The following is a 20920-nucleotide window of genomic DNA, read 5'->3' on the forward strand; positions in this document are numbered from 1 at the left end:
TCAACAACAGTCTTCAATATTTTAATTTACTCTTACCTGTGTCTAAACACTAAATTCGAATTTCTATGGGTATGTAAGTCCTTAAACTAAAGTTTTTATAAAACAAAAAAACATATTATTCTCAATAATAATAATTAAATAAACGGTCAATGTCTGACATTGCATGGCGACAACAGAGCCAAGAAATTGACTTATTTTAGCGAACTCTGGAAAACGAAGATTTATTATTACTAGGTCGCTCATTGGTCAAATTTCGAATGTCGTTCATTGCCAGAAAATATTGTTATAAAAATCATCACTGGTGGTTTTTAAGTTTGACATGACGTGTGCTGTCATTGGCTGTATGAGCAAGTGACTGTCTTAAGGCGTGGAAGGGTGTAATGTTTTTTAAATTAATCTAATGTGTCTATATAAAGTTAATATATTTTTGTACTCCTTCTCCGTATAAACTTTAAGTGTGTGATATATATGGGTACATATTCCAGTCATTACATACATTTAGAGATGCAAATGAACCGAGAAAGCCAAATTTTGGATATTATGTGGGGAGGGCGTAGAAAAGTTTAACTTTAAATTGTCGACCAAAAAAGCCTTGTGCAATTCCGTCACCTTGAAAAAAAGGGTTAAATTTCCATTTTTCATAATAACTCGGTTCTACGGTCAAATACGTAAATTTTGTGGAATACTTTTTTGTTGCTTTTTTACGATCTACAATTATGGTCCTTTGCATTTTCCATGTATCGTTCACCGTTATTAAGATATCGACGGAAAATGCCAATAATGGGTCAGATTTTTCAAATATCCTCTGGGATGGGGTTGGCGATAGACTAATTACAGACTTAACCAATTTGCACTACAGAACCCGCTTGCATTTCTCACCCGTTTTTCCCGACGTAATGACGGGACTAACAATGTATCCTCTTCCCATATTACTACATTATTTGCGTATTGCTAGTCAGTTTTTACTTAAAAATACAATCTTACAATCCGTGGCTTAGTCATGAAACAGTAACAGAAAGACAGAGTTTATGTTTTGTTTCATCTATACATATACATATGTATAATAAAATTGGAGTGCCTTTTTCAAATATTAAAATAACCGCTTTTTACTAAATGCATATGGATGTATACGCAGTATATATACAAAAATTTTGTCTGTCCGTTCCGGCTAATCTCTGGAACGGCTGTACCGATTTTGGGTCTTTCACGGGCAAATAGCTGATGTAATAAGGAGTGACTTAGTCTGAAACAATAACTTTTTTTGTTAAATTCAAGTGGGCACGTAGTCGCGGGCATAGGTATAGATAAATTCTTGTAATTCTATCTCCCAATCATTTGTATCAATTTAATTGATTCGTGATTAACAAAGATAGAATATCAATGTCCAGTTATTGAAGCTCGTTTGCACTCATGAATCTCGATTCTTCCATTAAGCACTCATTTATCGTGCCCTGTATCTGATTTAAAGTCAGTATTGCTATTAATAACAATGAATTGCCAGTGACTATGAGCTATTCTTTTTTTAAATTAAATTAATATTTTTTTTTTTATCTTTTTTTTTTGTTTTGATATTAATGTACATTTTTTGGTTCCAATAAAGGTATTCACTCGTATCAAAATGTACTCAATCTATGTTGAATTGTTTTCAATACTCAATATACAATTTCATATTAAAATTTGATCGCAGTCGGAGTCGATAAGGAAATAAAATCCATACAACAAATTGGACATCCCTAAGTTATCCATCCTTATTCCATCCGGGCTAGAAGTTATTTAAGAATATAAATTGGACCACGCTTAACTTTAACCTTTTCAGTACAAAGAGAATAATCAACATAGATACAGAACGTGCATAACAATGTAGAATAAAAAACATTTAAATCGTCCAATGAAGCGTTAATTGATGGTAAAGTATTTGTACAAATTAAAGTTTTGGTAAATTCAATTCGAAGCTAAAATTCGGTTAGTTAAATAAATGTTTGTATCGTATGTGGTTCGTCATATTGTTTAAATAACGGCTGATTTGTTGTGATATAACAAAGGTTACTCACCGAGATGTTTTCACAGGTGTCGTATGTATTTAAATTGGAGATTCGAAGACGTCTGTATTTCTGAAAACTAGATTATACATAACGCTGATGATTAAACGAGTGTGATAGATGATGATGTAGATCAAGGATTTAACACAGATTCTACTAACTATCGGACCCAACTCTGCTCGGTTTTAATGAAAACTTGATCCTGAAATATATAGTTACTAGCTAACTCACCCTCCAAACCGGATCCCAACAATATTAAACATTGCTGCTAGAATATGTGATGACGGGTTTTGCTTGCTCAGACAGGCTTGCACAAAGCCTAGATACTGTAATTAAACTTAAAAACATCTTTCAGATTTTAATGTCTGAGTCCAGATCGTGTGATTATATCCAACGAAATTTATTATCTAGTTCACGGATATCTGAGAAATTCGAAGAAAATTAGAAATTTCGTATCAAGTTTACAGTTTCTTGTGTACACCTGAAGTAAAAGCGACGTTATATCCTTACCACGATCCTGTGGTTTCTGACCTTGCTCCAAGTTTATTGTTAGAAGTTTATAGTGTAGATAATATCTCTGTTGTTAATACCGTTAGAATTATAGACTGCTTAAAGTCTAACAAAGCTGGTAGATAATTTTTTGCTACCATTTAGGTTTCCGAACACTACGCACTGTAACAATAACTTCTGTTTTGGTGTGTGATATAAAAAGTGTTTTACAAGTATAGAGTTTTTCTACGTTCACAAATGTACATTTTATGTCAAAATTATAGTACCTATTTGAAAATTACGATATACAAAATGTTAATATTTCATTAAATTTAACATTACGTAAAGTACGTTACCAAGAGTATATATAACGCTCATGATCCACTGGTTGGCATTCCAAACAGAAAGAGCTTTACTGATTTTGTTATCACTCCAATGCTTGTAGTTGTAACTGAATATTGTTTAACAGATAAATAGGATAACTTTTTCCTGTCTTGGTCTGAATTTGCAGCCTCATAAGCTAGACGGTAGACTAACAAGGCACTTTCTTTTATTTCAATAATGAAACACGTCAAATTATCCCACAGTAGAGTCTAAATTTCTATTTGAAATTGTTTATTTTCGCTGTTGTTAGAAGATAATTTATTTTAACTAATACCAATTGCTTTGCTCGCAATTGTTATTTTAACCTGAACCTTTCACAGAAGTCGTTCTATATGTTAATTGCGACCACAAATGTATTGGTCCGTTTTCCGTTGCATTTTTTTATTTATATACTTTATCATGATCTTGCTGAATAAAAGTGATGGTAACTGTTTAATTTCACTTAACGTTAAATACAAGGTATACATTTTTTTTAAAGGTTAATCATATTGCTTTACTTTGTACTTTGATTTCAATATATTCCATAAAATTTTGTGATTTTAAATAAAGGTCTAACATTTATTTCTATTGTATTACTAAGCACTCAAATCAGAATGCGTAAGTACGAAGCTTGGCTGCTCTTGGGAGATAAAACCTGAAATTGGCCGCGTTAGGCACGTAGGTATCCTTTGTTACTGCTACAATTGCTTGATTGCCGTTTTAGACTTTTTCAAGTACATTTACCGTTCGGATTCTTTTATTGATTTCGTTTGTATTATTGTTCAGCCTATTTCATTTGCCGTTATGAACATAATATTAAAATTTACAAGAACATTTAAACCATTTAATTTACTTAATATGATTTTTGATATAGTTTAAACTCGAAGTGGTAAATTACTTTAACAATAGTTAAGGTGAATTATTATTATTTCATAATTATATATAAAATATGAAAATTTAATTTAATAACATTCAAAATAAAACGATTAAAATTATAAAATTTCCATTAATTAATAGTAAAAAAATATACCATTTTAAAAAAACTCTTGAATGACGCCCAATGTGGGACTCTAAACAGATTTTATTTTATGTGTAAGTGGGTTTAGCTATAATTTGTTTTATATCCTTGTTGGGCGATAAACATTTTAGTATGTATTTATTGCTACATTGTAACTTTAAGTTACTACCTTAATCTTGAAACGTTTAAAGTTTTTCCACCATGATAAAAGCTTTTTTCATTATAGAGGTATTTTTTAACATAAGCAGCCCGTAAATGTCCCACTGCTGGGATAAAGGCCTCCTCTCCCTTTGAGGAGAAGGTTTGGAGCATATTCCACCACGCTGCTCCAATGCGGGTTGGCGGAATACACATGTGGCTGAATTTCGTTGAAATTAGACACATGCAGGTTTCCTCACGATGTTTTCCTTCACCGCCGAGCACGAGATGAATTATAAACACAAATTAAGCACATGAAATTTCAGTGGTGCCTGCCTAGGTTTGAACCCGAAATCATCGGTTAAGATGTACGCGTTCTAACCACTGGGCCATCTCGGCTCTGAGGTATTTTTTATTTCTATAATATTATCACATGTAGTTGTTCTTATTTGTATTTTAATAATATATATATATTTTTTAATTCATTAAAATATTTTCTATAGTCCTTCTTCTTCGTCTTAGTCCAGCCGTGGGCATTTATAGACACATACATAATTTACCGTAGCAGGGTAACACAAAGAACAAAGTCACACAGAAAATTATAATCGTTTGAATTAGAATTGCCCACATCAAACTTGAACTTACGAAATTGCAACGAAAAGACAAATACGAAGATTCCCGAGCACACAGCTTACGAAATTCATATTTAATGACTTCCTTCGTCAAAACTGCTCTATAATAATCCGTATCAATCGGATTCAGGAGTTTGCTAACGAGCATTTAAGTAGCTTCCGGTCAGGGTGGTACGACCTTGACGTGTTTCTACCATTTTTAAATTTCTTAAATAAATAAGTTTTTTTTTTTTAATTTCGTTTTTATATATTTTGTCCTTCTATAGAAATTTGAGTGTGTCAGTCGGGACTGTGTGATTAATTTTGATTTACCTAATAATTATTTTATTTAATAGTAATAATATAGCGATAAAGAAAGCGGTTGGTAGCTCAGTTATTATTCTAATCTTATGTCTTAGCCAGACATAAGATTAGAATAATAACTGAAATAATAATTAGAAATTCATTAGGTCGCCGGTAATAGATCTTCCTCAATAAACGAGATATTTAATGTAAAAACATATTTCAATTTAAAAATGTAGTATGAGCCCTAGATAAGCGCGTCAACCAGATATACACCAGCTTTATTTTATAAAATGGCTATTCGTTGACATTTATAGTTACTGCCTCGCTCATCGGGATAATATCGTAGTTATATAGTCTTTAACTTTCCTCAATAAATAGACCGAAGAACTTTTTAAAAGTAACGCGTAATACAAACTCTCCAGTTCTATAATATAGATGATGCTGTCCTGACGGATTTCGGTCCGAAATGCTCCCGAAGAAAAATTAGCCAATAGCCAAGCCAAGAAAATTCGCAGGACATATTGTAGTGCAAGAGTGTGTACGAACACAACTGCGCTATGTTTTCTCTAAATTATAGTTCCAATGGGTAGGATTTGTCATGGCCAGACAGAGTTGAGGCACAGGACTAACGGCTTTACCCGCTTTTGTACGGACACTGTTTACATTTCCAAATTCCGGACTTGGGACCCAAGATCTCGGGATCTGCAACCTTATATGCGAGCTATTAAAGACAGAACGAGACAGATATTAGGCCTGTCTCGCTCGTTTGTTATAATTGATATCCTGTTATATATGTACATATATTAATTTCAACAAGGTTAAATCTGTTTGATGTATATAACTCCAAACATGGCTGTTTATATAATATCGGTTTCGCTTTGTGCAATTCAGGCAATGTCGACCGCAGCGGATGAAGATCGTGTTATACCGCAATCTACCACAGAGTCTGTTTATTTGATCAGTAATATACATAAATTTTATATTCAATGATAGTCTTCAAACTGTATTGCCTTGTTACGCTTTAGGATATTTATTATTTCTCGAAGATTATATTATAGATAATTGTAGTTCAAAACTGATTTGGTTGGTTGGTTTCAGCTAAAATTTATTATCGTCTAATTTTTGTCCTGATACAATGCAATCTAGTAAAAAACTAGTACTTATATGATGTAGCAGGTTAATCATATTGTTAAAACATTTGTTTCATTATTTTTGATTAAGTTGAGAGTCGTTGCACTAACCCTTTGCTAGTCTAAGACCACTCCCTTTAAGGAAAGGCTTGGAACTAATTTCACCACTCTGCTCCAATGCAGGTTGGATACATACAACAATACAATACATACATACATACAATCTGGGAGAATTTCATTGAAATAAGACACATGCAGATTTCCTCACGATGTTTTCCTTCACTGTCGGGCATGAGATGAATTATAAACACTAATAATGCGCAGAACATGATAATTTACTCGTGCTTGCCTGAAATTAGACACATGCAGAATTCCTCATCAATCAAATCATGGGTTAAAATACGGACTCATACTTTTCACGTGTATCAATGTTGTGACGACCTCCGTGGTCGAGTAGTGTGTATACCGGTTTTCATGGGTACGCCACTCTGAGGTCCCGGGCTCGATTCCCGGCCGAGTCGATGTAGAGAAAGTTCATTAATTTTCTATGTTGTCTTGGGTCTGGGTTTTGTGGTACCGTCGTTACTTCTGATTTTCCATAACACAAGTGCTTTAGCTACTTACATTGGGATCAGAGTAATGTATGTGATGTTGTCCAATATTTATTTATTTATTTATTTGTACACAGAAAAAAAATACCACATTCAAAATAGTTTTCATGTACACATGAACAAAAACTTAAAAATTATATTTCAATTTTCTTTTATTGTTTGGGTCGGTGTTAAGTGGTAGCCAACAAAGTAAGTCAATTTTTTATTGATAATATGTTATCTTCTAGTTCACTTGAGACTATTCATTTAATAAGAATTACTAAAATCGACTCATAATAGGCGAAATTTTCGAGAGACATACAACCAAATAAATTTAAGACAGGGCTTTATAAACTTGTATATTGATACAAATATCCTGTTAGCTGTTGGGGAGTTCGTCCTTCTTTAGCTAATGTTGGTAGATAACTTTTTTATTATCGCATTAAGAGATATTTTGTACTACGCATTTTATTTCTATAAACACAATTCAAATTAATACTTTCATCCCTAAAATTGTTAAATTTACATTTTCCGTACGATTACAGGAAGAGGTCCTGATTCGGCTTGCAAGATTTGACCTAAATAAACAAACGAATATTGCGAATTAAATAAAAGCTTGCAAAAAAGACGGGGTGTCGTTGAACAGCCGGCTGGTTGTTTTTGCACGAAGTTATTTTTGCTATGTATTATGTATTAAATAACGAACGCAATAAAGTAAATTAAAACGCTTGAAAATAAATAAATTACAATAACAAAATTATTATTAACTGAAATTAATGAATGCGATTTAATAAAGAAGCAAAGAATATGTTTAAATCATTTTGTATGAAAACGTATACAGTAGAAAGAGACAGAAAGAGGGGTGCCTGGAGGAATAACACTTTTTCTTTACGATTTTTATCAGTTCACTCTACCTTACAAACTTTGTTGCAGTAGAAAATTAAGGATTGATTTTATTAATGTATTTTTTTTAATTTTCAGGTAAGTAGCTATAACGCCTCAATAATGTTACCCGATTCTGCAGGTAAGCTTACAATGAAAAGGCAATTGCCATTAGTTTTGTTTATTATATGAAACATGAATATTTTTTTAATAACATTGTTAATGTAAATATAGATGTAACGTATCACATAGCTATGTATATAGCTTTAATATCTGTCTTTTTGGAACTGGATAACGTCGACTAATATATTTCTCATAATTATTAAAGAAAACGTTTCTTGCCCGATTTGAGTGACGTAACTCATTTCGTGGAGTAACGCTTACCTTTCGTGGAGGTATTAATCAATCAAAATATATAAAAACGTAACAGATTTCTCGTTCTATTTACAAAGGAAACAAATCTGACGTAAATATATCTAGATCGACACTGATCTGCGAATCAATGGACCGAAACTGTACTGTAGCCTTTTCTAAAACTTAATGAATTATTTCAAAAGAACCCTACAATAGTTTATCGGTCATGCCGACTGATAAAAGAGAATTTTATAGAAATTATCACTCTCAGTTCCCTTTGAACAGTCAAGTTGAGTCCCGCAGAACTTGCACAATGCGGGAGACGAGACAATGACTGTGACGTCATAAATCTCATCACTCTGAAACGGATCTCGCTTTGAATAGCTTTGTTTTCAATACTAAAGTCAGTCGCCTTCGTTATAATAAACTGTTATTGTATATAGTTTTTGTGTGACAATCATTTTTTCTTCTTCAAAGAATCATATTAGAGGACTTTTATTTTGCTTCAAAGAATGCTGAAAGGAAAAATTCTGATGTATAATATATTACAGATTAATGAACTTTCTACCTGTTGCATTTTTATGTCATCAATTCATGTATAATTGAACTAATTTGAACGATAAAAAATATTGTAATCATCATTGAAATATTTTTAAACACAACGAAATGTTCACATGACACTTAAAATTCATCACACTAAATTTGTTAGATTACATTTAATAATAATTTACACGGAAAATATTCACAATGTTAAGTTTGAAATTTTCACTTTACTTGTAATAATAATAATAGTCATGGCTGTACAAAATATGTTCATTACCTTTAATGTTAATTTATTTAATGAAAAATTTAAAACATATTTCAGTGCCAAAAGGTGAAATTTCATATAAAGTTCGTAGCAGTTTTCATTAGGAGACACCTGTGTGAAATATTTGGAACAAGTAAATATTCCATAATATTATACATTCAGACACACGTGCAAATTATGTAAAGTTGTTTTTATTCTTATTTGTATGAATGAAATCGTATACCCTCCGTAGCCGGATAATAAGAACATTTGCATTCGTAACATTTTCTATAAAATTTAGCACACAGATGTAAATTTTAAGATATAGTGTAAATATAACTAATATACAAAAGCACATACACACGTGTTTTTGCATAGGAATGTGTAGTATATTATAAACGACGTTCAGCGAGCGTTCCAACATTATGAGATTGTCGCTTTCAGTTTTCCATGTCAACAGCAACGAAGAAACTTGAACACATCTGTTCTTCGACAAACAATAGTATGATATAACCCACTGAACTCATACACGAATATGGGTTTTACCGTATAAAATTTAGGGGTTAAAATTGTGTGCTTCAAACGACTCTTAATATATTTTAATATAGACAGCATCGCGAGCCAAAACCAATAATTATCACATCGTGAGGCCACGTGGACCTAACATAAAATGTGATTGTCTGTAATAAACTGTTTCAAGGCTAATAAAGGCCTCAAGTACACTCAGTGACGCAAGTCCAGCGATTTTATTGGTATTCTTCCATGTTTGATGTACACCGCAGATGACAGTTATAGATTATTTATTAATATGTTTATTTATAGCGAGGTATTTTGTATCTGATATGGCAACTGCATTATGTCTGTCTGAACAGCAATATAATCATATGGGTAACATATAATATGGATTTCATAGATTATCCGAGATCAGATGGGTTCATTATTTTAAGATAATTTTACACTAAGGTGTATTTGAATTTCTTATTATATATAAAAATGTAATAATGAAATTAAGTTAGAAAAGGTTGTTTAAAGCTCGCGACTAAATGTTTTAAAGACAATACTCGTTATGTTATAAATGTTTTTTTGTTGCTTTTTGTTTATGTTCAAAGTAATATCTAACCTACATGGCAAGGGCCTTCTTACAAAATAAATATTAAGAGGGTACGCCATCATCTGCTTCAAAGCTGGCTAGTGAATACACATAGCAGAATTGCAACCGACACATTCAGCATCATCACAGTGTATTTTCTTATCATGAATACAATTAAGTCAGCTATGTTTGATTGATTTTCTAATCTCCTTATTATATAAAATGTACGACGTGACTTCTAAACATGTCGAGCATTCCTCGACAATTAACGCTTACAACCGGAACACTAAATAATAATAATATAAACACCTACGGTTCATTATACAGTAAAATAGATATTCTATACCGATTTTCCGCTTTAAGAATAAACTGTGACTACACATGTAACAGAGTTAATTGAAATCTCGCTGTTTGTCTCGACTGAAACATGACGTTATCACTTAAACTATCATTCTGTCTCGCTTCTCCAAGAAAAATATTTTCATTCAGACTGTTAAACGAGTTAGTCATCTCACTTCACTCGCTCGACATCTTCAGACTCGTGACAAATCTGATTTCCACAGTAATTTTCGAGTGGCATCTATACCTGTCAATATGGTGATAGCTTGATTTGAGTGTAATAATATTTGTTTCGTTTCTTGTTTTAAATCGAATTCAACTCTATTGAATGATACAATACGAACTATTTTGGAGTGTGTCTTTCGAGCTCGATCATATATTGTACAATATAATTTGTTTTCTTTCCGATAGTGGATGTTTCAAGTGACGTTTAGATTTTGTTATTCAAACAGTATATATCTTCTTAGCCGAGATGGCCTAGTGGTAGAATGCGTGCATCATAACCGATGATTTCAGGTTCAAACTCAGGCAGGCACCACTGAATTTTCATGTGCTTAATTTGTGTTAGTAATTCATCTCGTGCTCGGCGGATGGCTACGAACAACTAATAGTAAAGTAAGCAGGATAGCTATTAACGGCCGTTTTCAATAAACTATCTATCCCTTGTTTCAGTAACTAAAGATAACCAAATCTATCCTTCTGCCTTTACTTTGTTTTCAATAACCTATCGACGGTTAGCATTTCCTATCGAAACTAGCTATCTGTCATCGGGAGGACAGATAGCTTACTAAAGATAGGAATGATTATACGATTCGTGCTTACCTACGTTTCTATATACATTTGAAGTTACTCTCGGATAGACGAAGCTATCTCTAGTAACGTCAATCGCTTATCCGTCAAATTCGGCCGATCGACTTGAAATTTTTAAATATAATTGCTCTAATTTCTATTAATGATGGAATATTTTAGCAGTGATATGGAATTATTACAAATTATTAATGATTGTGATACGGACAGTGACAGTGATTCCAATATTGTGCGATCACAAAAGAAGTATAAGCCACGAATAATTACTCAATCTCTCAATTACTCAATCGGAACAAAGATATAATGAAGCTCATATAAAAACCAGGAATACAATAGAGAGGTAATGTTAACTAAATAATATCAGAGCTTAAGAAAGGTTGTTGAATATCATATGTACATATGTAATATTCATTTAGGTAACTTTGCAGATGCATTGGTGTTTGGAAGAGAAGATTCCCTATTCTAGCATTAAAATGCCGACTCAAAATTCAAAATTTGCAAGCAGTTATTATAGCTACTGCTGTGCTACATCATATTGCGAGGAAAATGAATTTACAAGAATTAGAACCAGAAATATCAATTGCAATTATACCAGAAGAAAATAATTTTGTTATTGATAACCATTTACCATCAGAATTTTCTTCTTCACGACAATCACTAATCAATTATTACTTCGCCAACACATGATTATACACATAAATATTAAATTTATTAGCGTTTTATTTATTTTTTTAATTATATAGGCATTTTACACTTATCAACAATGAAAGTCCTCCTTTTAAACGGTAAAACTATTTATTTAAATCATTTTTTAATTTTCTATTTTTGCGTTCTCTAACTCCACCTTAAGCTTAAGCAATTACGATTTCTTTTTCCTCTAGTTCTAATTCAACTTTTTTCTTTTTAACTATTAGATATTCAGCTAAAGCATTATCTCTATTAATGCGTGCCTTACATTTTTCTTCTTCTAGTTTGAGTTTTTGCTTTGCTGTAAAAAATAAATAAAAATATTAATGATGGCCAACCAATATTTTTATCCGTACCATTAGAGATACATTCGTAAGGGTTAGGCAAGAGAAGTGTAAGAAACCAATTTTTAAAAATTATACACGTATGGCTAGTAAATTTTACGAGACTCCAGAGGCAATCACCCCTATATTTGAGGCAAATTTATTTTAATAAAGTATCAGTAACAACTTAATACTAGTAATGTAACCACCAATTACCTACAGAACCACTTCCACTAGCCCTATTTAAAAAAAAGTTTTTGATTTTTGGGGAAGATGTCTCAACACAGGTTGTGTTTCAAAATTATGTATTTAAAATCATCGTCTGATCTCTGGTCATAGGTGCTGCCTTTGTTGACCAAAAAAGTTGGTTGGTATATCAATGATGTGATGAGATGAATGCAATGCAAAAATGTACTATTAAACATCAATATATTTCGTATATACTTACATGAGCCATTTTGTATCACTTATAAAGAAGCAAACATAAATTAATAACCGAAAACCAAAATTTAAACTTCAAACTGAAAAGACGTTTCGTTTTGTTATTGACATTACCGTGACTTTGTCAAAAAGAATGGAAAATCACACAAAACAAATACCTATTTATATATTGATATCTTTTTTTTATTCAAATTAATTTATTAATCAATTTGATATATGTATTGAATTGAAAACAAATAAATGAAAAAAAAAGTTTTGAGCGTGACATTGTTTCGTGGTTATCGTAAAACGAAACGTTCGAAGAAGCTAAGATAGGTGAGAGGGAAAAGTAATCTATCGTTGGTCGAAGATAGATGACACTTATCCTTGATTGTGAAACGCATATTAACGATAGATAAGTTCTAACTGTCAATCGGGGATAGCGATCTATCTGTAATCTTAGATAGGTTATTGAAAACGGACGTAAGAAGATATTACATACATACATTACATTAGCAGCTTGTAAATTTCCCACTGCTGGGCTAAAGCCTCCTCTTCCTTTGAGGAGAAGGTTTGGAGCATATTCTACGCTGCTCCAATGCGGGTTGGTGGATACACATTTGGCAGGATTTCGTTGAAATTAGACACATGCAGGTTTCCTCACGATGTTTTCCGTCACCGTCGAGTACGAGATGAATTATAAACACAAATTAAGCACATGAAAATTCAGTGGTGCTCGCCTGGGTATGAACCCGCAATCATCGGTTAAGATGCACGCGCTCTAACCACTGGGCCATCTCAGCCCTTAGTCAATAACAATAATTGTAATCTTAATAATATTTTTTTCTTGGGATATAGATATGTGGACTGAAAAAAAGCCCATATTATGATGGTAATTGTTACCGACACCTATAATAATAACCATTTCTTTCATCGGCGATGCATCACCAACCTAAGGAACTAAGACCTTATGTCCCTTGTGACTTTAGTTAAATTGTCACACTCGTCTTCCCAACGAAATCACAACCGTAATAAGTATTGTTATTTGGCGGTAAAATATTCCTTGAGTGGGAGGTATCTACACAGACGGGCTTGCACAAAACTCTACCAATAGTCAAATACAAACAATGTTGTTCATACAGTCTATTTTCTTTACTTTTTTAATAGTGTAAAAGTTTTTAGTCGAATATAAGTGATGTTTGAATAAGAGTTCATGTCACGTTTTTATAAAATAATTCTGACGTCGATACGCCTTTTTATTTATAGCAGACATATTTGATTATAAGTGGTTTTAAAACAGCGGTATTGTGATCAATACTGGCTCACTTGTCCCTGAACGTGAAATTGGCGGTTGATTTATTTGTTTATATTAGTTATTAGTTATTATTAACGCCGCCATACTTTACACATTCAAATAATATTCTTTATTTAAATATATTTAACTTACAATAGGTTTATTGACAAAGATGTATAAATCATAAGGGCCGTACTTATGTGTGAGTGATCTTGGAAGAATGTTTAATTTTATTCTAATGATATAAATGATAAAATTTCGGTTGAAATAAATTAATTTAACGATTGGTCTGTGTTTTGTGATGGACTTACTCTAAATTTATTAACGCGTGCCGCGTGTGATATCAATTGCTGAGTCAGGTGGACGGTGGTCATTGCACCGAACATAAATAAACTGTAGTGATAATAAAAAATCGAGAGTAACTCTGTCCGTCTGTCTCGCTTTCGCGGCTAAAACTGAATATGCTTCTTTTCTTCACCCCGAGATATATAAATAATATATAAATAAATATTGAACAACGTCATATACATTACTCTGATCCCAATGTAAGTAGCTAAAGCACTTGTGTTATGAAAAATCAGAAGTAACGACGGTACCAAATACACCCAGACCCAATATCAAGAAAGTAATGTTGAGGATAAAGGGTTGTATACAAGTGCTTGAAGAATTTCACCACGAACTGAATTATAAGCGGACGACGTCGCGGGTTCATTTAGTATTAAATAATATTATCGTTACTTGTTTGTAGAAGTCAAGGATGAATATAAAAATAAATGTACATTTAGGTTCCTTTGTATTCATATTTTTTATTGTTTTATTTCATTTTACTCTCAAAGGATATCAATTCAGACGTTTATACAAACATTGTCTATTATTTTTGTATAAATTAAAGGTAGAGTGTACTGACGACCAGTATTGTTGATTGTACCTTTATAATTTATATAAATGAAGTATGAAATGAACACACACACATATGTTATATAAGAATTGTTTATTATCTTTCACGGTTAACCTGACTTGTATTATTTACCTTGAATAAAATAAAACGTTAATAATATGTTTTTCTTTTTGTTTTATAATTTTAGTGCCCCGGGGTAATGTAATTGGGTTTTTCTGTAAAAAAATCTCGGCAGCAGTTAGTTATTAAGCTTGCTGTATCTAACATACGTGTATTCTATCGATTTTATTATTGTTATTGTCAAAATTTGCATAACACGATATGACATTTCACGCTCGTGTTGTCATGTTTTTGAAATGAACGAATGAATGATTTATAACGGAATCAGCTTCGATTTCAGTTTTAACCAAGATTACTATGACACAAATATAGTAAAGAACACAATGGATACGTTGTATCATTTTAGTTTTTAAAAATTTTCATTCAAATGTTCACGTTTATTCTCATTCATTCGAGATTGACAATTTATTGGAAAAAGCGTCGGATTGGTATGACATAAAACTTTATGTAGGTTACTAAGTTTGTATAGTTTTATTACGTTACGGCTGACGGATAGTTTTGTAATGTAATCTTGTATGTATAATAAGATTTGTTGCTTGATATATGTATGTAGTCGTAAACCCTCTTAGCGTCAGAGAAGAACTCAGGCTTCTAATTTTATTTTTATTGTGTCTATAAAATGACTTATGTAATACGTCAAGTATTAATGGTTAAATTTTAAATATTATGAATGCAACACTAACTTTGGAACAGTGGAATTCAAAATTATTGAGTATTTTTGTTTGGGAGTAGAATTTATGACGAGTGGGTGGTACTTTCGCAGAGAAACTTGCATGAAGCTCTATCACCAAGTAAGGACTCCATTAATTGTAATTAAAAACAATCCATAAATAAATAAATATTTTAGAGTGAAACCAATGTTAGTTATAGTATAATAGTTCAATTGTCTACATTATTATATTATATATAAATGAATCGAATATTTGCTTACTTGTTAGAAACGAACTTAGAGCATAAACAAGCAATACATAGTGACCTACATAACGTTGGATAATAAGGGAAATAATAGAAAATATTAGCAGGAAATCTTGTCGTATGAGCAACGAATTTAAACGCTGAGGAAAATTCACTAGCATTCGTATCATGTGTGTGTGTGTCGATAATTATAAGAGAAAATTAGCTGTATGCTTTCCCCTGAATAAACGAATAAATACTGATATCATCGACTTTTTATTTGAGATAATTGTATTGATAGATTTCGTACTGTAAGTTATTTCTGTCAACATTTTGATAGACATAACTTTTTTTAAATTATTTATATCCTTACACACTTTGTTCTCTATATTCCGCAAATATGTTACAATGAAACAAATGAAGCTATCGAATTCGAACTAATTTCATCATACTTAAAGAATAACTAACTAATCGTAAACTTGATTGATTTTTATATTAAATTATCTTTCTGTTCTAGTCATGTTTTTATGATAAAAACTTCAGAAAAGTAGATAAGTTTTACCTTTAAATTGGAAGTTATCAGAAGAAATTTGCCCAGATATATTTTTTTTCGTAATGAGATTTATTTGTGAAAGACATTTATTTCTGGACCAGTGATACGACTAAGTTTGTATCCAATTTATTTTTAATTTAACGAGACGATAGAGTTAGGACCGGACCCGTAATTACTTTCGCCCAATCAAGAATTGGAGATCGAGGAGGAACTATCAAAGTGTTCTCTATCTCCGGCAGACCATTTGATAAGATTTTCTGATTGCATAGTAAGACAATTTGTTCTGAAAACTTTACGGACGCCATTACTTTCATTTGGAACAAATTTTAATCGCAATGATTTCTTATTTGAAGATTGAGATCTTTTTACCATTTCCAACAATTCATAATTAGACCATAGAGCATGTTACGGAGTTTCTCACAACGATACGTTATTATGGATAGAGAAATTGGGTAAAATTTAAATACTTAGAATTTATTATTAAAATGTTTATATTAATTTATTTCTAATTAACTGTTAAATTTAATTAGCTTGAATTAAAATTCCTAAACGAAATTTTTTTATTTTTTTTTTAGTAAATATGAATTCAAGATTTGTATCCTGTACAAATACAAGAATTTCATTTCACAGATAGCAGGCTTAGTCAATGCAAGATGCGCGTCGCAGGCTAACCAATGTTGACCGTGCTAAGTGGCTTGTGGCGTGATTTACGATTTGCATATTCATCCTCCGTATGATGAAGGGAGCACGTTGGCCTCCCCTTGTTTAAGTAAACATGCTTCTGTATGTGACGTTACATAAACTAAAGTTCCAACTAGTTAAGTAATCTCAGGTTAGCGCTATGAAGATTATTTCGTAGGTTGTCCAATTCATCGATTGTGGGTTCAACATTGGGCAGGCATCATTTAGTTTTCATGTATGTACATAATTTGTGTTTATTCGAAAGGGAGCTTGCATGTGATGGATGTTCTCACATTGAAAACTTTTCTTCAAGAGATTTTAAACCATTGGGAAATATATAGGTTATATATTTCACTTTAATCATGTAATTTTTACATATTAATTATGTTTGAAAAGCGTTTTTTTTTTGTTTTCGATGCAACGTTTGATTCTACCAAGTGAACATAATTTGTTAGACTATTAGTAATATTTATTAACTACTTATTAAAATTAATAATTTCAACGAGGAACCAAATTTTTTGGACGTTTAAAGGTATCAAGTTTATTCTTTATAAAACTTTAGCAATTTCAACACGCCCGTGATTTCTCCGTCACGGAATGGTTTTCTGCTAAAACCTAAAGCACAGTTTTGTCACTTTTGTACTCTTATAGCGTCTGATTTCGTTTTTTTTTTTTAACGTCAAACGCGAAGGGTTACAAAGGAGTAACTTTTTCAATACAATGCCTTGATGGAAATCTCGTAAATCTACATTGTGACTTTTCTCAGAGCGATTTGACTAGTTGTAAATGTTAAAATGGAAATTGTAATATTTTTATACCATTTTCCCGGCGCTATTGCTGAAATTGTTTATTATTCATATATAACTTTTCATAATTAATAAACCGTTAGAAGTTAAACTAAATCTAAAATCTACTATTAAAGAAGATTTACGTGAACATAACTCAATAAAGCATTTTCCTCTTACATACTTTTATGGTATAACTAATGTGATAAATATTTACCAACAAAACGGTAGATAATCTTCAATATCAATAACTGATTAGATATCGCAAAATAATGTAGTGTGCGTATTAACACGAGGGTAACTTGAGTAATTTGAACTACGGATAATAAAATACCAATTTTTTTTTTTTCTAGTGTCTTGCTAGCCAATAATCGAATGATCATTAATCGAATAAAAAACTTAATTGTGTTATATCAATATAATTTTTCGAACCAGTGGACTATGCATTTGAGATATTTCCGAAATTTGCCGATAGTTCAGGTGGTTTTACGAATTTTTTTCCAAAAGACAGATGCGGTTATCGGGGTTTATTTGTTACGGTATGAATGTTTATTTGACAATATTTTATGTTATCTTAATTTCCCTTAAGAATAGATTCAAAATTGACGAAGCCTAGATTTGAATGTTCCCGATTTGAGTCTACATTTTAACGCAGATGTCGCCCTGAACAGTTTGTCTGCGATTCGTTGAATATTAATGTCTTTGTATTTAAACTCTTTTCCATAATGGGTTCTATCGGATGTATAAACAGCTGCGGGAACTGATGCATTTGTAATTTGTTTAAGAATTAACCGGGTTCTATAATAATACCTATTGATATGTGGTATAAAATTAAACTATGATTTAAATATGTAAATAGTATAATTTAACTGTATTATATACTATCGCTTTATATAATAAGCCGAGATGTCGGAGAAGGAAAACGTCGTGAGGAATGTATGAGTCGGAAAATCTACCACGTGTATCAATTGAATGATATACATATAATAGTATATGTATATTAGAAAAATTGTAAGTCCCAACGCTGTGCTAAAGCGTACTTTTACTTTTAGGGAGAAAGTTTAGAGCTAACTCCACCCGCTGCTCATTCAAACGATCGTTTATGTGGATGAAATATAAAGGTTGTTAATTACTTCTTGGGGTAATCACGAAAATATTCTATATGTTCATATATGCATTCAATCTATGCACAACCTGGTAGTAAGGCTTTGTGTCATACGACTTACACCTACTATACAGTTTCAGACATTTAATAAAGAGTACTAACACTTTTTCAGTTATTCTATCGTCAAGCATCATTAATTAATTAGTCTACATTGCCTCTGGTTTGAAGGGTGAATGACTCGGTGTAACAGGACTTGGTGGTGCATTGATTGTATAGGCAGTGGTTTATATGTACTGCGATGGTAGTTTCTATCTAACCTATCTGTTATATCATTACCTACATGTAATATTAATTGCTTAAAAAACCTGCAAGGCCTTTTCTCCCCCTGAAAGTTTTGTAGGTTATTTAACCTCGCTGGATCGTAAGGATCGTAGACGCTACAATTGGCAGAATTTAATCCGATATTTGCAGGTAGGTTATGATATATTCTTTTACCGAGAAAAAGCTGAATTATAAAAATAAAAGAAATTATTGATGAATTTCAAAATACGAGTTGCAATCTCGATTTTCTTCGCTTTCATAAAATATGCTACCGTAGCATATGTCGTAGCGCTACGAGTTCGTGTAGCCGATACTACGAATTTTAAATTTTCTTAACGTTTGTTATTATATATTTTTCCTATTTATATGATAATTCTGCAATGAAATTTTCTCTCTAGCAAGACCTTGTTTTGGCTTAGGGTAAAATAAAATGTTTTTTATAACATTTTTTATTTCTCTTAAATTAAAGGTACTGTCATAACTTATATCCATGTAGACTTTATAATATATGTAGTAAGTTTAATTCTAATATATTATCTGTGGGTATATAATATGTTAGAATTAAACTTATCAAAACATTACAAAAAAATTTATGATATACGTGGGTGGACGAGCATATGGATCACCTGATGGTAAGGATTACCATTGCCCATAGACTATGGCATTGTAAGAAATATTACCCATTCCTTGCATCACCATTGCGCCACCAATCTTGGAAGCTAAGATGTCCCTTGTGTCTGTAATTACACTGGCTCTCTCACCCTTCAAACCGGAACACAACAATATGGACTACTGCAGTTTGACAGTAGAATATCTGAATGAGTCGGCGGTACCTACACAGACGGGCTCGTACAAAGCCCTACCACCGAATAAAGTGTTTATCTTTATTCGTTCCTTTATTAGTTTTTTCCTAAATATAGCTCGTTTTTTTTTAAAACGAGTCATTTAACTATGCTCTCTGATATAGAAATATTACATTTAATTATTATTTTTGTTGAAAAAAAAAACATTCTTATATATTCACAACAAACGAAACAAATAGTACAATTTTAAGAAAACATTTTTTTCTCGTCCATCTAAGTATCTGATAGCTTCAGGACCCAAGCCCGCGGCTACGCGGCCTTTAATAACATGTTAAAATAATAAGGTTTAGTTCGTCGAAGTTAAGAGAACACAACGTTACTTGGGTTAGCAAAATAATAAAATTAGTCACATTGTATTGTTTTGAAAATGGAATGTACATTGCTTGTATGACATTTTGACGTAACCGTTGTAGTTCTTGAGTTCTTGAAGCCTAATCGGGTAATTGAGTAATAGGGTAAAATAATTATCTAATTATATATTTTAAGTATGTGTACATTAGCGTAGAGGCTCATTGTAATAGTATAAGACAGTAATCCTGCGTTTAAATTTTATTTTATTGTTGATAGGGAATGACGAGGATTTCGTTAAATATAGTTTTTTAATACTACATTATATATTCGAGACTTAGTCATTGAGCATTGTCATTCAAACATCCAAACACATAAATATTCATACTTATAGAACAATCATATACTATGTATATATAAATTGTTAAGCTTCAATGATATATATATAAATAAAATATATTATGTTATGTTATATGTGTACCGACTCTCAGAACAACAGCCATTTTATCAATAAATCATCAATTGACGAGCTGTTCTAAATGGCTCTTCAACAAAAAATATTCCTATTACATGTACATATTATAAAATTTCCCCTCGAATAAATATTGTACATTTTTATAAGAATAATATATTCAATGTTACAGATACGAAGAGTCACGTATCTTCGAATTCGCGTAACTCGTTAGGCCTGCAATTTTGTTCGATCGAAATTTTCACAATATAGGGAAAATTGGTATTTATTTCA

The 20920-nt window shown here is 31.7% G+C and overlaps 1 protein-coding gene across 1 annotated transcript in view; it reads left to right on the top strand.

Annotated features, from left to right (window-relative positions):
• LOC125068520 (protein kinase C, brain isozyme) overlaps positions 1-20920 on the top strand; it is a 220195-nt gene that overhangs the window by 15217 nt on the left and 184058 nt on the right. The gene's annotated exons all lie outside the window — the stretch shown is intronic.

This window comes from Vanessa atalanta, chromosome 13, assembly GCF_905147765.1.
Source record: "Vanessa atalanta chromosome 13, ilVanAtal1.2, whole genome shotgun sequence".
Taxonomy (NCBI): Eukaryota; Metazoa; Arthropoda; class Insecta; order Lepidoptera; family Nymphalidae; genus Vanessa; species Vanessa atalanta.